Source organism: Prosopis cineraria, unplaced genomic scaffold, assembly GCF_029017545.1.
Source record: "Prosopis cineraria cultivar Desert tree isolate PC_DT_omini unplaced genomic scaffold, ASM2901754v1 PC10, whole genome shotgun sequence".
In the NCBI taxonomy this organism is placed as follows: Eukaryota; Viridiplantae; Streptophyta; class Magnoliopsida; order Fabales; family Fabaceae; genus Prosopis; species Prosopis cineraria.
Window position 1 is genome coordinate 19,776,053 of NW_026555341.1, and position 15,496 is coordinate 19,791,548.

General features: G+C 33.4%; 1 pseudogene; it reads right to left on the reverse strand.

Annotated features, from left to right (window-relative positions):
* Nucleotides 1-2,089: 2,089 nt before the first annotated feature.
* On the reverse strand, nucleotides 2,090-14,758 carry LOC129322486 (short-chain dehydrogenase reductase 3b-like; annotated as a pseudogene).
* Nucleotides 14,759-15,496: the final 738 nt, after the last annotated feature.

Here is a 15,496-nt window from a genome sequence, read left to right on the forward strand (position 1 = left end):
AGTTAGTGGCAAAAGTTATTGGAGAGGGGCAGAGGCAATCATTCTTCATCTTCTTTCCTTCAATTTTTAGGGCGATGGCTCTTGCTCTTTTTTTTACTTACTGCTATTTGATTTTTAAAGCTATGTAAAACTGATTTTCTTGGTGTGGTCAATCACAAATCATAATACTAAACTTTAATAACATTCTTTGATATTTAGGGAAGATTTTATTTTAGCTTTATTCTAATTTGCTCTTTTTTTTTCTGTACCTCTGAATTTTATGATTTAATTGTTATTGCTTATGAGAGTAATTTTATTACATGATTTTTAGGTTATATATTTTATCTAAGATTTTGTTTGCTATAATCAATTGATAAGGTAACATCAGAGCAATTTAGCCTGGCTTGGGCGATTATTCATGCTTTATTTTTTGTTAGCTAACATAAAATAGTTAAGTTGTGGGTTAAGGAAGATTTTAATTAATCTATAACTTAATTTCTCATTTAATCCTTGAATAATAATTTAGGAAAACTATATAATAAAATCAGAATAATAAAGTTAACAAAATTCAATTTATTTGTGGATAAGAAAGATTAAATTTAGGTGATTGTATTGTGGTTGATTGCGCTTTCTGTGTTTGATAATTTTCTTAGTTGAAGTTACTTTAATTATTTAATTTTAATTTAGTTTTTTAAATTAATTTTTTCATAAAAAATCTCCCCATTATTTAGCTTTTCATAATTATAACTCAAGTAGTTAATCAATTGATTCTTAGAAAGATGACCTAGGTTATATTTTACTGTAAAATTTAATTTTTATTAATTTTGATGCTATTGAACAGTATTGTCAACAATAATGCTGGTCCTTCAATAAAAGCCAAATAATTAATGTTTATTGTATTTTAAATTTACCGAATGTGTTTAAATTTTAACAAATATAAATGAAATTACAAAAAATTAATTTCCAAATTTTTATAATGGTTTACCAAAATAAACCGCTACTAGATATTATTCGAAGTGATTTTGAATGAAAACCATTACAAAAATTTTACATTATTTGCAGTTCTGATTCAAACCACTACAATAGACACCCACAGCTCATGTCGTAGTGGTTTGTGGTGAACCACTACTCAAAGCACTATGCAAATCATTATAACAATCACAACTGCCATGCAAATTGCTGCTCGAACCACTACAACTTTTAGAGCCTATAAAAAACCCACATTCCCCCCTTCCCATTTGCCCGTTTACTTTGTTTTTCCTCCCTCTCCTCTCAGCTCCACTTACAGGCTTCAAAGTCTTGGTAATTTTATATTGTAAATAAAAATATAAGACAAAGTTAATATTTTTTTTTTGAGGGCAAAAGGTACAGTTATTATTTTAAATGGTATTAAAACAATGTTTTATAAGGTTTTTTTTCTGACCAAAATGTTTTATAAGTTTAAAAATTATAAAAATAAAATTATAAAAATAAAGTTAATATGTTTGCTTCCGTTGTGGTTCCCCTTCGATTTGTGAATCATTTTCAAGCTCATCTCTCTGGCAGAGTTACCCACATCCACATGCAATGAAATACATGTATTTAATATTGTCTCTGCATCACTAATCCCTACCAGAACCGTGTATTTAATATTGAAATACATTTTTGAAGCTCACTTTATTTAATAGCCTAATGGTCAGTATATAAGCTTACAGAACACGGAAACTGCTAGCGATATACTGAGCCCACACGCGCGTGAAGAGTAAACCAAGCAGTTCCAAATGACAACACACTTGGTCAGCCTAAACGTCTTGATTATCCTAGTAGTCCAGACTTATAATTCAGTAACACATGTAAGGGTATGTATGGCTTAATTTTCCTTAAAATAAATCAATAACGCCCATGTACTTCTCTCCTATCACCAATGATATCACTATTGTTTCAACTTCAAATTCAACCCTCAGGATATATTTGGCAAGTAAATTATCTGATAAACGATAAAGGCATGAAAAGGTAAAATTGAAATTAGAAGCTGTTCCCATTAGCTTCGCGCAGAACGTGATTCAACATAATTGATTATGGTAAGACTCTTGGTGATTTGCATGATATATTGATGCTGGCAATGACCTTATTAGACGGAATGAAGAACAATGGCAAAAGCCAATGTTTTTACTTGGGAGGGAAAAGAAAAACGATTGACGGCAGTGAAGCCTCCGTCGACCACCAAATCATGCCCAATGATATAAATAGATTCATCAGAGGCAAGAAAGAGGGCAGCTTCAGCAATATGGGTAGCGTTCAGTGGAATTCCCTTCACACTGGCCAGAGATATGCCTGTGGCTTCAACTTCATCTGCTCCCCTGTTTATAAATCGGCACGCAAGAGATGTGGCCACAACATATGGCGATGCGCTCTGATCCCATAAGCCCCGAGCTCGCTGCAAGCAGAGCGGATAAGGCCCACAAGAGCATGCTTGGACGTGGTATAAGCATGGGGCCCACATCCGGCGACAGAACCAGCCACGCTGGCCGTGCAGATTATGGAGCCACGGGTGTTTGCGGCCACCATGGTTCGAGCCGGGCGCTTGATGGTGGAAGCCACACCGCGACGTTGACGGCCAAGGTATTATCAAATGCGTTGAGGTCAAGATCGAATATGCCAGAGGAGGAGCCGTCGATTCCGGCATTACTAAGCATGGCATCGAGGCGGCCGTATTTGTGGACGGCGAAAGCAATAGTTTGCTTTTCTCGTCTCTGACATCACAGTGATGGTAACTGACTTGATGCGGGGATAATGAAGCTGCGAGTTGGCGATCCGGTTCATGTTGGACGTCTGCTATAATCACTGATGCTCCGTTTTCGACAAATAATTTCACTGACTCTGCTCCGATTCCACTGGCTCCTCCTGTCACTATAGCCACCTTACTCTCCAAGCTGCAGAAATCCTCAACTAATCACACGATTGTAACTATTTATTTACACTGCAAAGTTAACGGGAAAAACTAACCATGCCTTTGCTTGGTCGACATATCGATTAGAGCCACTGCCCAGTGCCCACTGGTTCTTCGATGCGTGCAGTTCTGAAATCTGAGGATTTCGTTTACCCACTTATATAAAGTCATGAAATTTAAGCTCCTTTTCATTGGTGCCAAAAAAAAAAAGTAAGATTATTTGTCGTCAGCAACTATGCAAACCAAGAAAAGAAATAGGAGGACCCACCTGTTTGTTTTCTCCTATTGAAAGGCAGACTATGGGAGGCAATTAGCTCCACCATTTTATTTTGTCTAGATGAATAATAAAATAAATTTATTAAAATTTTATATTTTTATTTTGATAAATATTGAATAAAAATAAAAAGTATTTCTTTCGATTTCATTTATAAGGCATGTTTTATAAAATTTATTACTCATTTATAAGTAACGATGTAACTTTTTATTTAATATTTAAAATTATTGTTTATAAAAAAAATATGATATCACTTCTTAAATTTATTATATATGAGTATATTTAAAATTTATACACTTTTATTTTTTTATTTTTTATTAATATTAATAAAATTGATAGAAATAATTTATATAAATAATTGAAGGAATAAAATTTATAAATCTAAATAGTTAAAATTAAAGATGCTCATCAAGTGATGAGTGACGAGCATCAAAATAAAACCCGGTGTTAGTTGGGTGCGCAAATGAGTGCTGATATCAACTCTGACAGTTGGGGCTTGCATTGTTACTGAAGTAGTCGGCGGCATGCTGTTTTCATGAAATCGAACACGTGGATTCCTGGGACATGCATATGAATATTAAAAAAAAAAAAAACTTTTGATTTATGATATAAAATCAAACTAAATAAATAACTCAATATTTATTATATTTTTTATTATAGCTAGTTTGTTATATTTATTAATGATATATCTTTATATATTAATAATAAATTACTTATAAATTTTTAAATTTTAATAACAAATCTCTTATATATTATTAATAAATTTTGTGTATATCAATGTGAAATGGTCATACTACTAAATTTTTAAAAATTTGGTTCATATTTTTTAGGTATAATTTTTTTTTGGCTAATCAGTCAATTTATCCTATTAAAAATGTGTTAGCATGACTTGGATTAGTTTATAGCCTAATATTTATCCACCAGTCATGCAACTTATTACAAAATTAGAGATTCAACTGCTAATTTGGGGGAGCTTGGAGTGAAATGACGAATTTATTTATCTGACACTAGTAACGAATGGGATATCTATACTAATTAAAATTGAGAATCTACATTGATTTTATAAATAGTGTAGGTGAGATCAATGTAGAAACCCTATCCATATCTACAATCAGTGTAAATATTGATCATATCTATTGCTTAATTGATGTGGATAATATTTAAAGAATTAGGATTATTTTTTAATAAAAAAATTATTATCAACACTGGTTAAGACCGGTGTAGATGTGATATTTTTTTAAAGAAAAGATAGGGTCAATTTTTTTTTGTAAAGGATGTGCTTTTAAATCACCACCTTTCCAAAAAAAAAAACCTCTTTAAGCAATAAAATATTTAAATTACCTACCATTTAAAAAATTTATCCAGCATAAGCACCAATTGAGAAAATCTAAAGAATAAAAGAGTTCAGATTTTTATTTTTTAAGGAAAAAAATGGTAGGAGTTCAAATTATGAACACTGGCAGCATCGATTATCCAAAATTCACATAATGGTACAAAGTACAAACAATACATTTACCGGTTCTCAAAATCATCAATCAGCATATTGAAAAATAAATTGTTCACCAACTTATAGCTACATGTTGTCACTATCTTCCTTTTTCCCTTCAAATGTTTAAGTAAATAAAACAAACCACCCCAAAGTTGGAATTAAATAGTCATCCAGGCTTGTACATTAGAAGGACCACCTGATTATACCTTTTCAAAAGCAAACAGCCATTTATTTTCAAGTTTTTAGAGCTTAGAAGTTGCTCTTTCTCTACTCTTCTGCCCTGTTCGTCGTCTCTTCCCTGTCTCATTGCAAGCGAGTAAAGCTCTCTGTCGTCTCTTTCCTGGGTTGTTCAATAAAGATGTTGTCATCTCTATTCTAGTCATATTTGACGTATCTTCTCTGCCCTAAGTTATCAATTGCTTAGGTCATTAATTTGTAATCTGTCTTAGTCATTAATCTTTGATGGGTGTGATACATGTGCCTAGCTGAAAGTCTAATTCTCATCAACATTCACCATTTTGATTATGCAGAAATTGCTTCTTCTTTAATTTTTTTCCCTGAGTGTCTTGGTTGAAGGAGAGACTATGTAGTTTGTACAAGTGAAGACATGCTCAAATGGATTTTAAGTTCGAAGTTATACATTGTACCCAATTAATCAAGTTTGCAACTTTGTAATTGTGTAATTTGTTTTCACAATTTTATTCCCAACTTCTAATATTGAAACGTATTTGTAATGTTCAAGTTATACATTATACCCAATCAATCAAGTTGTCAAGCAACTTAGGTACTCAGTTTTGCAACTATCTCGAGACAAATTTACCACTGCTTGTCAAAATTTTGGGTGGAAGAACCATTGAATTCTTAAGAAAGTTATTATTCTAGGACAACGCTCTAGTAATTTGTAATTCAGACACCATATTTTACAACTTTCTTATGAATAATTTGCAATTTCTTTTCAAAATTCTGGGTGGAAGAACTATTAAATTCTTAAAGTTATTATTGTAGGACAATACTCCAGTAATTTGCAATTGAGACACCAAATTTTACAACTTTCTTACAAATAATTTGCAACTCCTTCTCAAAATTTTGGATGGAAGAACTATTGAATTTCTTAAACTTGCAAAGCTACCAAATTATTTTAGGACATGGCTCCAGTAATTTGCAACTGACATACCAAATTTTGCAACTTCATTACAAATAATTTGCAACTCCTCAAAATTTTAGGTGGAACAACTTTTGAATTCTTAAACTTACAAAGCTATCAAATTATTTTAGAATAACGCTCCAGTAATTTGTAACTAACATATCAAATTTTGCAACTTTATTATGAATAATTTGCAACTCCTTCTTGAAATTTTGAGTGGAATAACTTTTAAATTCTTGAACTTGCAAAGCTACCAAATTATTTTGGGATATGGCTCCAGTAATTTGCAACTAACATACTAAATTTTGCAACTTTTTTTTTGAATAATTTGCATCTCATTCTCAAATTTTTGGGTGGAATAACTTTTAAATTCTTGAATTTGCAAAGCTATTAAATTATTTTAGGATATGACTCCAATAATTTGCAACTAACATACTAAATTTTGCATCCTAATGACATGAAGGTAGACATCATCCACTGATAACCGTCGCTGCCATTGACAACAACAATTCCATCCTAATGACATGAAGGTGGACATTCCTGAATTCAAGGGAAGACTCTAGCCATATGAGTTTATAGATTGGTTTTAAACTGTTGAATGAGTGTTTGAATATATAGAGATTCCTGATGCATAGAAAGTCAAGATCATCCTCAAACTCAAAAAACATGCTTCTATTTGGTGGGAAAACCTCTGTCGGAAGCAAGAACGTGAGGGAAAGCGCAAGATAAAGACCTGGGAGAAAATGAGACACTAGCTCACTAGAAAATTTCTACCAAATCATTACCACTAGGATAACTTTCTCTAGCTGCAAAATCTTTGACAAAGGTCTTTGTCTGTAGTAGAATATACTATAGAATTTGAAAAACTCATATGCACTATGACATTTAGGAGAAGGAAGAGCAAATAATAGCCTGGTACCTTGCAGGCTTAAACACAAATATTAGCTCTCAAGTCTAGCTTTAATAGTATTAGACCTTGGATGATGTAACTGTCTAGCCATATATGTTGAGAAGCAGACACCCAAGCAATCATCTTTCTAGGTTGCTTCCTTCATGTGTTATTTAGATGCCCATAAGGTAGAGTTTTAGCAGACCAACCCCTCAAGCAAGCTGTAAACTAGTGCTATACGCAAGCCACCAGCAAATGCTGTCAAGGAATCTATCTCCAAAGCAATCAAATGTTTTAAATGTTAAGGATTTGGCCACATTGTTGCGGATTGTCTTACCTGGAAGGTTGTCACCATTATGGATGGGCAAGTGTATAAAGCATTTGAAGAAGATGAGGAGGAGACTAAGTCTTATGAGACTACTCTAGTATATGATAAAGAAGTTATGCTTGCAAATCAGGGCGAAGTATTGGTTATTATTTGAAGTTTGCATACAACTGTAGTTAAGGAAGAACCTTGGCTACGAATCAACATTTTTCACGCTTGTTGCACGACACAAGAAAAAGTTTGTAATGTGATTATTGAAAATGGAGGCTGTGAAAATGTAGTGTCTAACTACATGGTTGAGAATTTGAATCTACTAATGATGTACACAAAATATTTCACCGCAAGTGTACGAGTCAAAGTATAATATAGTAGTGCGTCAAGGTTGATCCCACAAGGAATCAAGCAAAAAAGCAATTAAATAATAAAGTTTCCATTTTTGTTCACGTTAAGCAAAACCAATTAGAAGCGATTGATTAAGCAAAAATAAAAAAATGAAATGAATAAAATGCAATGAGATTCCCAATCCAACAACCACAAATGTTCAATGTAACTTAAAGTCACTAATCCCTCGCTAGTTTCATAGATCTTGCTTTTTACCCAATGAATTAATTTTAATGCTAATTTTGTTAATCTAGAGTATTAATGGCTATAAGGGGCTTTTGAACCTTAAATAACCTTATCTCAAATTAAGTATGTTATTTCTAACAAAATTATCCAAGAGGCAACTTTAATTCTAACTCACTCTAATTTGATTATATGAGGCAATTAGGTATATTTCTATCCTAATTACAAATTAGATCATAATCTAATCTCATATTACTCAATCTAAGGGTCCAAATGAGATTCTCCTTTGTCAAGGAAAAACCCCAACACCTAAATTCATATTTAATGATGGCTAAACATTAAATAGACAAATTAATGCAAGATTGAGAAACCAAAATTAATATCAAGCATAAACAATGGGTAAAAACAAACTCTAATCCACCAACAAGTTCATAGTTACTCTAGGTCAAACGAATTTAGCCACTAACAGCCATTAAAATAACATAAAGCATCAATATTCAGTAAAAGATACATTAAAATGTAAAGAAAAGGGAGAAAAAAGCTTAGGAAGGATGATTTCTATCACAAATCGCAAGACCCAAGTATTCCTCAAGCTTCTCCAACTCTTTCTCCACCTTAGAATGCTCCTTGGACATGCAGCTGCTGGTTGAAGACGAACTGGAATGGAAATGAAAGCTAGAAACCCTTAAAACATGATTTTAAGTGAAGCTGTGCATTTTGCTAAAAATTAGTTTGATGTCGCGACATCCAAAATTGGTGCTATAGCATCATTGGGCAGAATTCAAATTCTTGTAGGCTTCGAAATTATCAGCTTTGGGCCCATAAGTTAGGCCTTCCTATATGAATAAAACTCAATTTAATGCCATAATTGATCCACTAACTTTAACAATTGTCTTGGATTTTATCCACCTTAAATCTCACAAATAATTATCCATTTAATCACATATTTGCTAATTAATTTCACAAGATGACTTCCAATTGCATTAAAAATACTATTAAATTCATTAAAATATTAAAAGTCATCAAACCCCCATACTTGAACATTAGCTTGTTCTCAAGCAAAAGAAAATCACTATACAAAAAGGTCTAAAGAAATTGTGAATATTGCAAAGTCAAATACAATCTAAACTTTCAAGAACTTAGTCTAAATTCAAATTTGTCTCCTCTTCCAAAAATAAAGAGTAACAGAGCAATTAATTAAGAAAAAATAATCTTCAACAAGTTGTCCCTCACCCGTCAAATGTTTGCACTATGCGCTTAAGGTGTTTACAGTTTAGTGTTTCACTCAATTCCATCTATTGCAAACCATCTACTATAAGCTTGTTTGTCATCTTAATCTCCACTTAATTATGCCAATGCACACTCAAATCAAAAGGACCTTTTAAAGGTTGTAATGTCAAGGTATGGTGATGAAAGAAAATTATTCAATGGGATAAAATTACATACTCTAGTCAGTGCTAAGCATCTTAAATGAGGATCAAGAAAATTGAAGGGTAAGCCATAAGTCCATAACTATTTACAAGAGGTATTAGTGAAGATCAACACAATTTTTTTTTTCTTTTGGTATTATTAATCATCATTTTTTTTTCTAAACTTTCAATCTTTTCTCTTCTTTTTGCATCTTCTCTCCTTTTTGTTTCTTTTTTCTTTTGAACTACTATTCAAAACCCAACTAACTCTTAATTCCTTCATTTTCTTTCATGGGTGCAACACTTAGCACTTGCTAAAGTAGTAAATAAGAATAAAAATGGATGAAGAGTAGATAAATCTTAGCAAAAGAGCTTATGATTTTTTTTTTAGAATAAGGCTAAGGCTCAAATGGGTGAAACAAATGATTTTATTAACTAGGATGGATGTTTGGCCAAACTAGCTAAGTAAATGAATGCCTTAATCATTTTTATACATGCAAATGACTATGATAAGTCTTAATAAAGATTCAAGACAAGTTCTAGAGATAGAATTGCAATAAATATACTCTTTCTTGAAGGAAAATGATATGCAGGCTCAAGTTTCTTACAAGATTTTTGGATAACCTATATTCAATTATTTGAGCTTAATTCTTTGTCTATTTACTCAATTTTTAAGAAAGGAAGATTAATTCCTAATCAAACTTAATTCTTTTAAGTCTAAATTAGTCTAACCTTAACAAAATTCACCAATAGACAAACAAAAATACCAAAGCAAAATATTTTTGATATATTAATTTTTTTTAAAGACTATTTACCAATAGGTACAATAACTCCTAATAAAACAAACAATAAAACTCAAGGACAAACAATGTAACAAAAGTGAACACAATCACTCCCTCCCCCACACTTAAACTACATATTGTCCCTAATGTGTAAAACACATAAACATAGAGAGAAAAAAGAGAGGGACACTAGTACTCCCCTGACAACTCAAGCTGACAGACTCATAGACTGAGAGATAGCAGATGACAAACATAGCCTGAGTGGGAGAAGACATTGCACTTGTGGCAAGATAACAAAGAGAAAGTAGATAAGTTCCAAAGTTAACTGCACAAAATATGTCAAGTTAGCATGACAAGTTAGTCAATATCAATTTACAGACCCAATAGTGAATGTAAAAGTAGTTATAGGAGTCAAAATGTAGCACCACAAAGAGTGTCAACAAAGCAAAAAGAAATCTTAAAAACAAAAACACAAGAAAAAGAACATAAACTTAAAGGAGTCAAGAGTGGTGCCGAGTGTAATGGCCATCAGTAGCCACTAAGTATTCGAACTAGGAGAAACACCTAGATTGGCTAAGACATGTAAAGGGAGATATTTGAGAGCATCCAGGATTTGTTTCTACTAAACCAACACTTGTGTCAATTGCTCTCTTATAGTTTGGTTCTCCTCATATAAAAGGGCAAATTGTTGATGAACCCAAGTATCAAATGACTCTCCCTCATGATCCTCAGGCTTTGCTTCTGCATTATGCTCCTTATGACTAATAGGATTACGAAAGGAGTCATACTTAATGGGAGCCTTAAGTAGGGTTTGAGGCTCAAAGTCTTCAATAGGCACCCAGCAGCTAAGAGAATATCCATAATCATGTAAGGGAAGACAAGAGTAGTGGTTTCCCCTCCAAATATGCAAGCCTTCAAAGATTTAAAAATCAAGGGTGCTAAGTCAATCGACTTGCCAGTCATGATGCAATAGGTGAGGAGGGCTCTATCAGTTGTTATCCCAGTGGAGTTGGAACTAGGCATAATATTAACAGATATAAAATGAAACCAAAATGCAGCCTCCTAAATTAAATGAGCCTTCTAAAATCCTTTTAGTGTAACTGCTTGACCCTTAGTTGTTAAACACCATGAAATAGCTTCCCAATCAATATTGCTTCGATCTTTTTGAAGAGCTTGATAATGGCACTGAGAAACTAGGGGTAAGGTAAAATGCTTCCTAATAACCTCAGAATTAATTACAACCTCTTCCCTCGCACCCAATATTTACCTTCTTCACATCAAGTGGCACTAGTATAAAATTCATGGACTAAAGTAGGCACAAATTGGTCAAACTATTTAGTGAAGCATGTCCAACCTTGGGTAATAACTCTTGGATAAGCTGGTTCATGAGTAGGGATTGATAAATATCAGTCTTTGTGAAATGATCTAGACCCCACAGAAGCAATAAATAGAGTAGATGCTTCCTCAGCCTTGAATCTTGAAAATAGGCTCGACACTTTTGCCTAGTCGTAGTGCTTATGGTGCCGAAGTAGAAGCTTTAGATTTGGAGGAAGACTCCTTGTGAGAAGTCCCTTTAGGTGCTAAGGTGACTTTTTCTTTCCCTTTTATGGCAGTAGCATTTTTTGAGGTAGAATCCTTAACCATACCTGAGACAAGAAGTAGACATGTCAACAAAGCATAAATCATTCAACCACACCAAGCAAAGTATATAACCCATAAGCATGTCCATCAGTAGACATGGCCGTATAGAACAAGCAACAGAGTAGGCCCTAATCACAATTAACATAAGCCCAATATCACCAAATAACAATGCAATAGAACAAGGTAACAAAGCACACTAAAGCCAATAGTCAAGCCCAACAACTCAATTCTAACATAAAGAGATCTTAATGAAACAACATACTGCCAGCCAATATGAATTCCAGCAAATGCTCATCATACCTAAAGAAGAGAATCAAAGAATTTTTCAATATTCCAAGAACTCAAGCACACAAATACTGCCATTGAAAACCAAAAATTTAGCAACATCATATCTTAGTAGTTGCAGGTAGACAGGTAAAAAAATATATGAGTACTAGCTTTAAGTTTGTTAAACTTCAGTAGCCAAGTTAAAAGCATGGTAGAACATAAAGAACAATGATCCATTTCCATGTAATCTCATAAATTTCAGCCATGAACAATGAACAGGATGAAGATCACAGATATGACAAAACTTAAGTGGTAGCCAATTATAAGTTAGAGACGTATAGTTTGAAAACAGAGCAACTAACTTAATTGGAATTGGGAGACGAAGGTGAAACACAACCAAAACAAGAACAAACTTAAAGAATAGAACAAAAACCAACAGCACAATGGCTAAATAAAAATGAAAATCAGCGACAATCTAAAGACAACAGGAAATGAACAGGAAAGTAAACAAAATGTATAGAATTCGAACAGAAGCAGAGGTGTGGTAGAGTATCACAATGGAATGCAGAATATGAAAACTCAAACTTGAGAAAAACATACTTCTTGCCACAAAGAATAGGTTATGCGATGAAGTGAAGGATAAGGAGAGAATGCCCTGAGTAAACAGCAATGTGAGGGAAAAGAGACAGAGCAGAGATGCTGAAAGCGAAACAAGCTCAGATGCAGATGTGAAGGAAAAGAAAAAAAACAGAGGTAGAGATGCTGGACTTCACGGTAGTGCAAGAAAATGGAGGAAAATGAAATGACCAAAAATGAAAACTCAAGATAGAGGGAGTAACTCGCAGCTGGGAAAATGAATGCCAACAAGTTCAGATGAGGAGAAGGTAAGTTACTATTCACAAGAAGGACATAAAGGCTGATGCAGATGGTGAGGCGAAGTTGACAGTGGGAGAGAAGCTTGACACGAAGGAGGACAAGAAAATATAGCAGCTCACAACGTGGAATATGATGAAGATGGCGACACAAAGTGAAGAAAAAAAATACAGAAAGAAGAGAAATAAGTGAAGATGGAGAGGCGAGACTTCTATATAAAAGAAGGAGAGCTAGATATGGCAGCAGTTGACAATGAAGAATGGCAGTGACTAATAGCTAGAAAGATGAACGCCATAAAGCTGAAGAAGAAGAAGAATTTGCTTTTGCTACGAGAAGGTGAAGACGGTGATGGGAGATGATCAAAGCAAGAAAGAGGAATAGGGTTTGAAAAGAGAAGGGAAAATTACAGCTGCACACCCATATTTTTTTTAATAAAATAAAAAAATTATTAAATGAAAAAAATAAAATAAAAGGCACAAATTTTTTTTTAATGGCGAAAAAAATCAGATAAGAAGAAAATACTGAAATCATTTAACTTAAAATTTTTTTAATATGGTAATTAATTAAAAACAACTAGCATCAGATATAATTTTTTTTTTTTAATATTTTGATTTTGAATTAAAAAAATTATATATTATTATTATTATTATTATTATTCATTGTAATAGTAGCTTCTAGCCAAACTTTTTCCTGAGACCAGTGATGTCACAGCATCACAACATTAAGCTGCAAGAGTGTTGTAGCATTATTGCTCTTGGGACTTAATCTGGAGCTACCCGAATGCAAAAATGTCGCAACATTCTCACAACACACTAAAGCATTGTCGCAGCATTATTGCTCTCACGACCTAACCTGGAGCTACCCAAATGCAAAAATGCTACAACATTCATTTGTACGTAAAATGAGATGTCGCGGTATTTGTACACAAAATTTCACAGCTAGCAAAATCCTAACTCCTCACTGTGAACAACCCAAATAATAACACACAAAACACAAAACCAAAACCAAAATCCTAAAGAAATTGTGTTCAACCTCATCAAACACATCCAATACACAATTATTCAACCATAAAATTCACATAATCCAAAATAGATAATGAAAAATTTTGAGTTTAAAGATCTACTTGAAAATAATTTGTCCATGCTCTACTTTGATTTGTGCTTTGCTCCAACTTAACTTGCTCAAACAACTCAACACCCTAAGACTAAACATCTTACAAGAAAATTAAAGAATACACTATCAAAGAAAACAAAACCAAACAACACACAAAATAAAAGTAAAAAGAATTAAGAAGAATTTGCAAATAAATCAAGGAAATTAAGAGAAATGGTGAACAATTGTCTACCTATCCACCTCACCCCCATGGTAATGTTTTAGTCTTTGACCATTTACTCTAAATTGATCCCTGAACTTCTCATCCTTAACTTTCATAACTCCATATGGTGTAACAAAAATCACCTTGAAAGGATTCGACCATCGAGATTTCAACTTCCTAGGAAACAACCTTAGTCTAGAATTGAAAAGAAGAACTAGGTGTCCTGGCTCAAAAGTTCGATGCAAGATATATTGGTCATGCCATCACTTAGTCCTCTCTTTATATAACTTGGCATTTTTAAAAGCATGGTATCTAAACTCTTCTAACTCATTCAATTGCAAAATCCTTGATGCACTAGCTTGCTTAGAATCCATATTTAGTTGTTTAATTGCCCACCAAGCTTTATGTTCCAACTCAAGAGGCAAGTGGCAAGCTTTACCAAATACCAACCGATAAGGGGACATCCCAATTAGAGTCCGAAAAGCAGTGCAATATGCCCAAAGAGCGTCATCTAACTTGTTCGACCAATCTTTTCTAGTAGGTCCTACTATCTTCTCAAGTATCCGTTTGATCTCTCTATTGGTTAGCTCATAAAGGCCATTGGTTTGTGGATGATAAGCAAGAGACATCCGGTGGTGAACTCCATATTTTGACAAAAGAGCTTTGAATTACTTGTTATTGAAATGAGTTCCCTCATCAGTGATAATAGCTCTAGGAGTGCCAAACCTTGTAAAGATGTTCTTTTTCAAGAACCGGATCACAGTAATGCCATCATTGGATTGACAAGCCATAGCTTCCACCCACTTGCTTACATACTCCACAGCAAGAAGTATGTAGCGATTGCCTCTTGAAGAAGGAAATGGCCTCATGAAATCCATCCCCCATACATCAAACAATTCCACTTTTAAAATTCTAGATTGAGGCATCTTATATCGCCTTGAAATATTACCTGTCCTTTGACATCTATCATACTTGGAAACAAAATAGTGAGCATCTTTGGAAAAAGAAGGCCAATAAAATCTAGATTCAAGAACTTTAGATGCGGTTCTTTACCCCCTATAATGCCCCACATATGAAGATGTATGGCATGCATGTAAAATGGCTTCTTGTTCTATTTCAGGAACATATTTTCTAATGATCACATTAGCACATCTTTTAAACAAAAATGGTTTTTCCCAAATGTAAAAGTTAACATCATGCAAGAATTTCTTCTTTTGAATAGGCTCTAAATCAGGAGGTAACACTCTACATGCAAGATAATTCACAATATCCACATACCATGGCAAATCACATGTGCTAACAGTAAACAAATGCTCATCAAGAAAATTTTTAGCAATCAATATATTAGTATCACAACTAGAATTGTGCACAAGACAAGTGATCAGCAACTTGATTTTTAGTTCCTTTCTTATCAACTATTTACACATCAAACTCTTGTAACAGCAACACCCATCTAATGAGCCTAGGTTTAGATTCCTTTTTAGTCAAAAGATATCTAGTAGAAGCATGATCAATGTGAACTAAAACCTTAGCACCTATCAGATACACTCTAAACTTCTCAAAAGCAAAAACAATAACAAGCATTTCTTTTTCAGTAGTTGAGTAATTTATCTGTG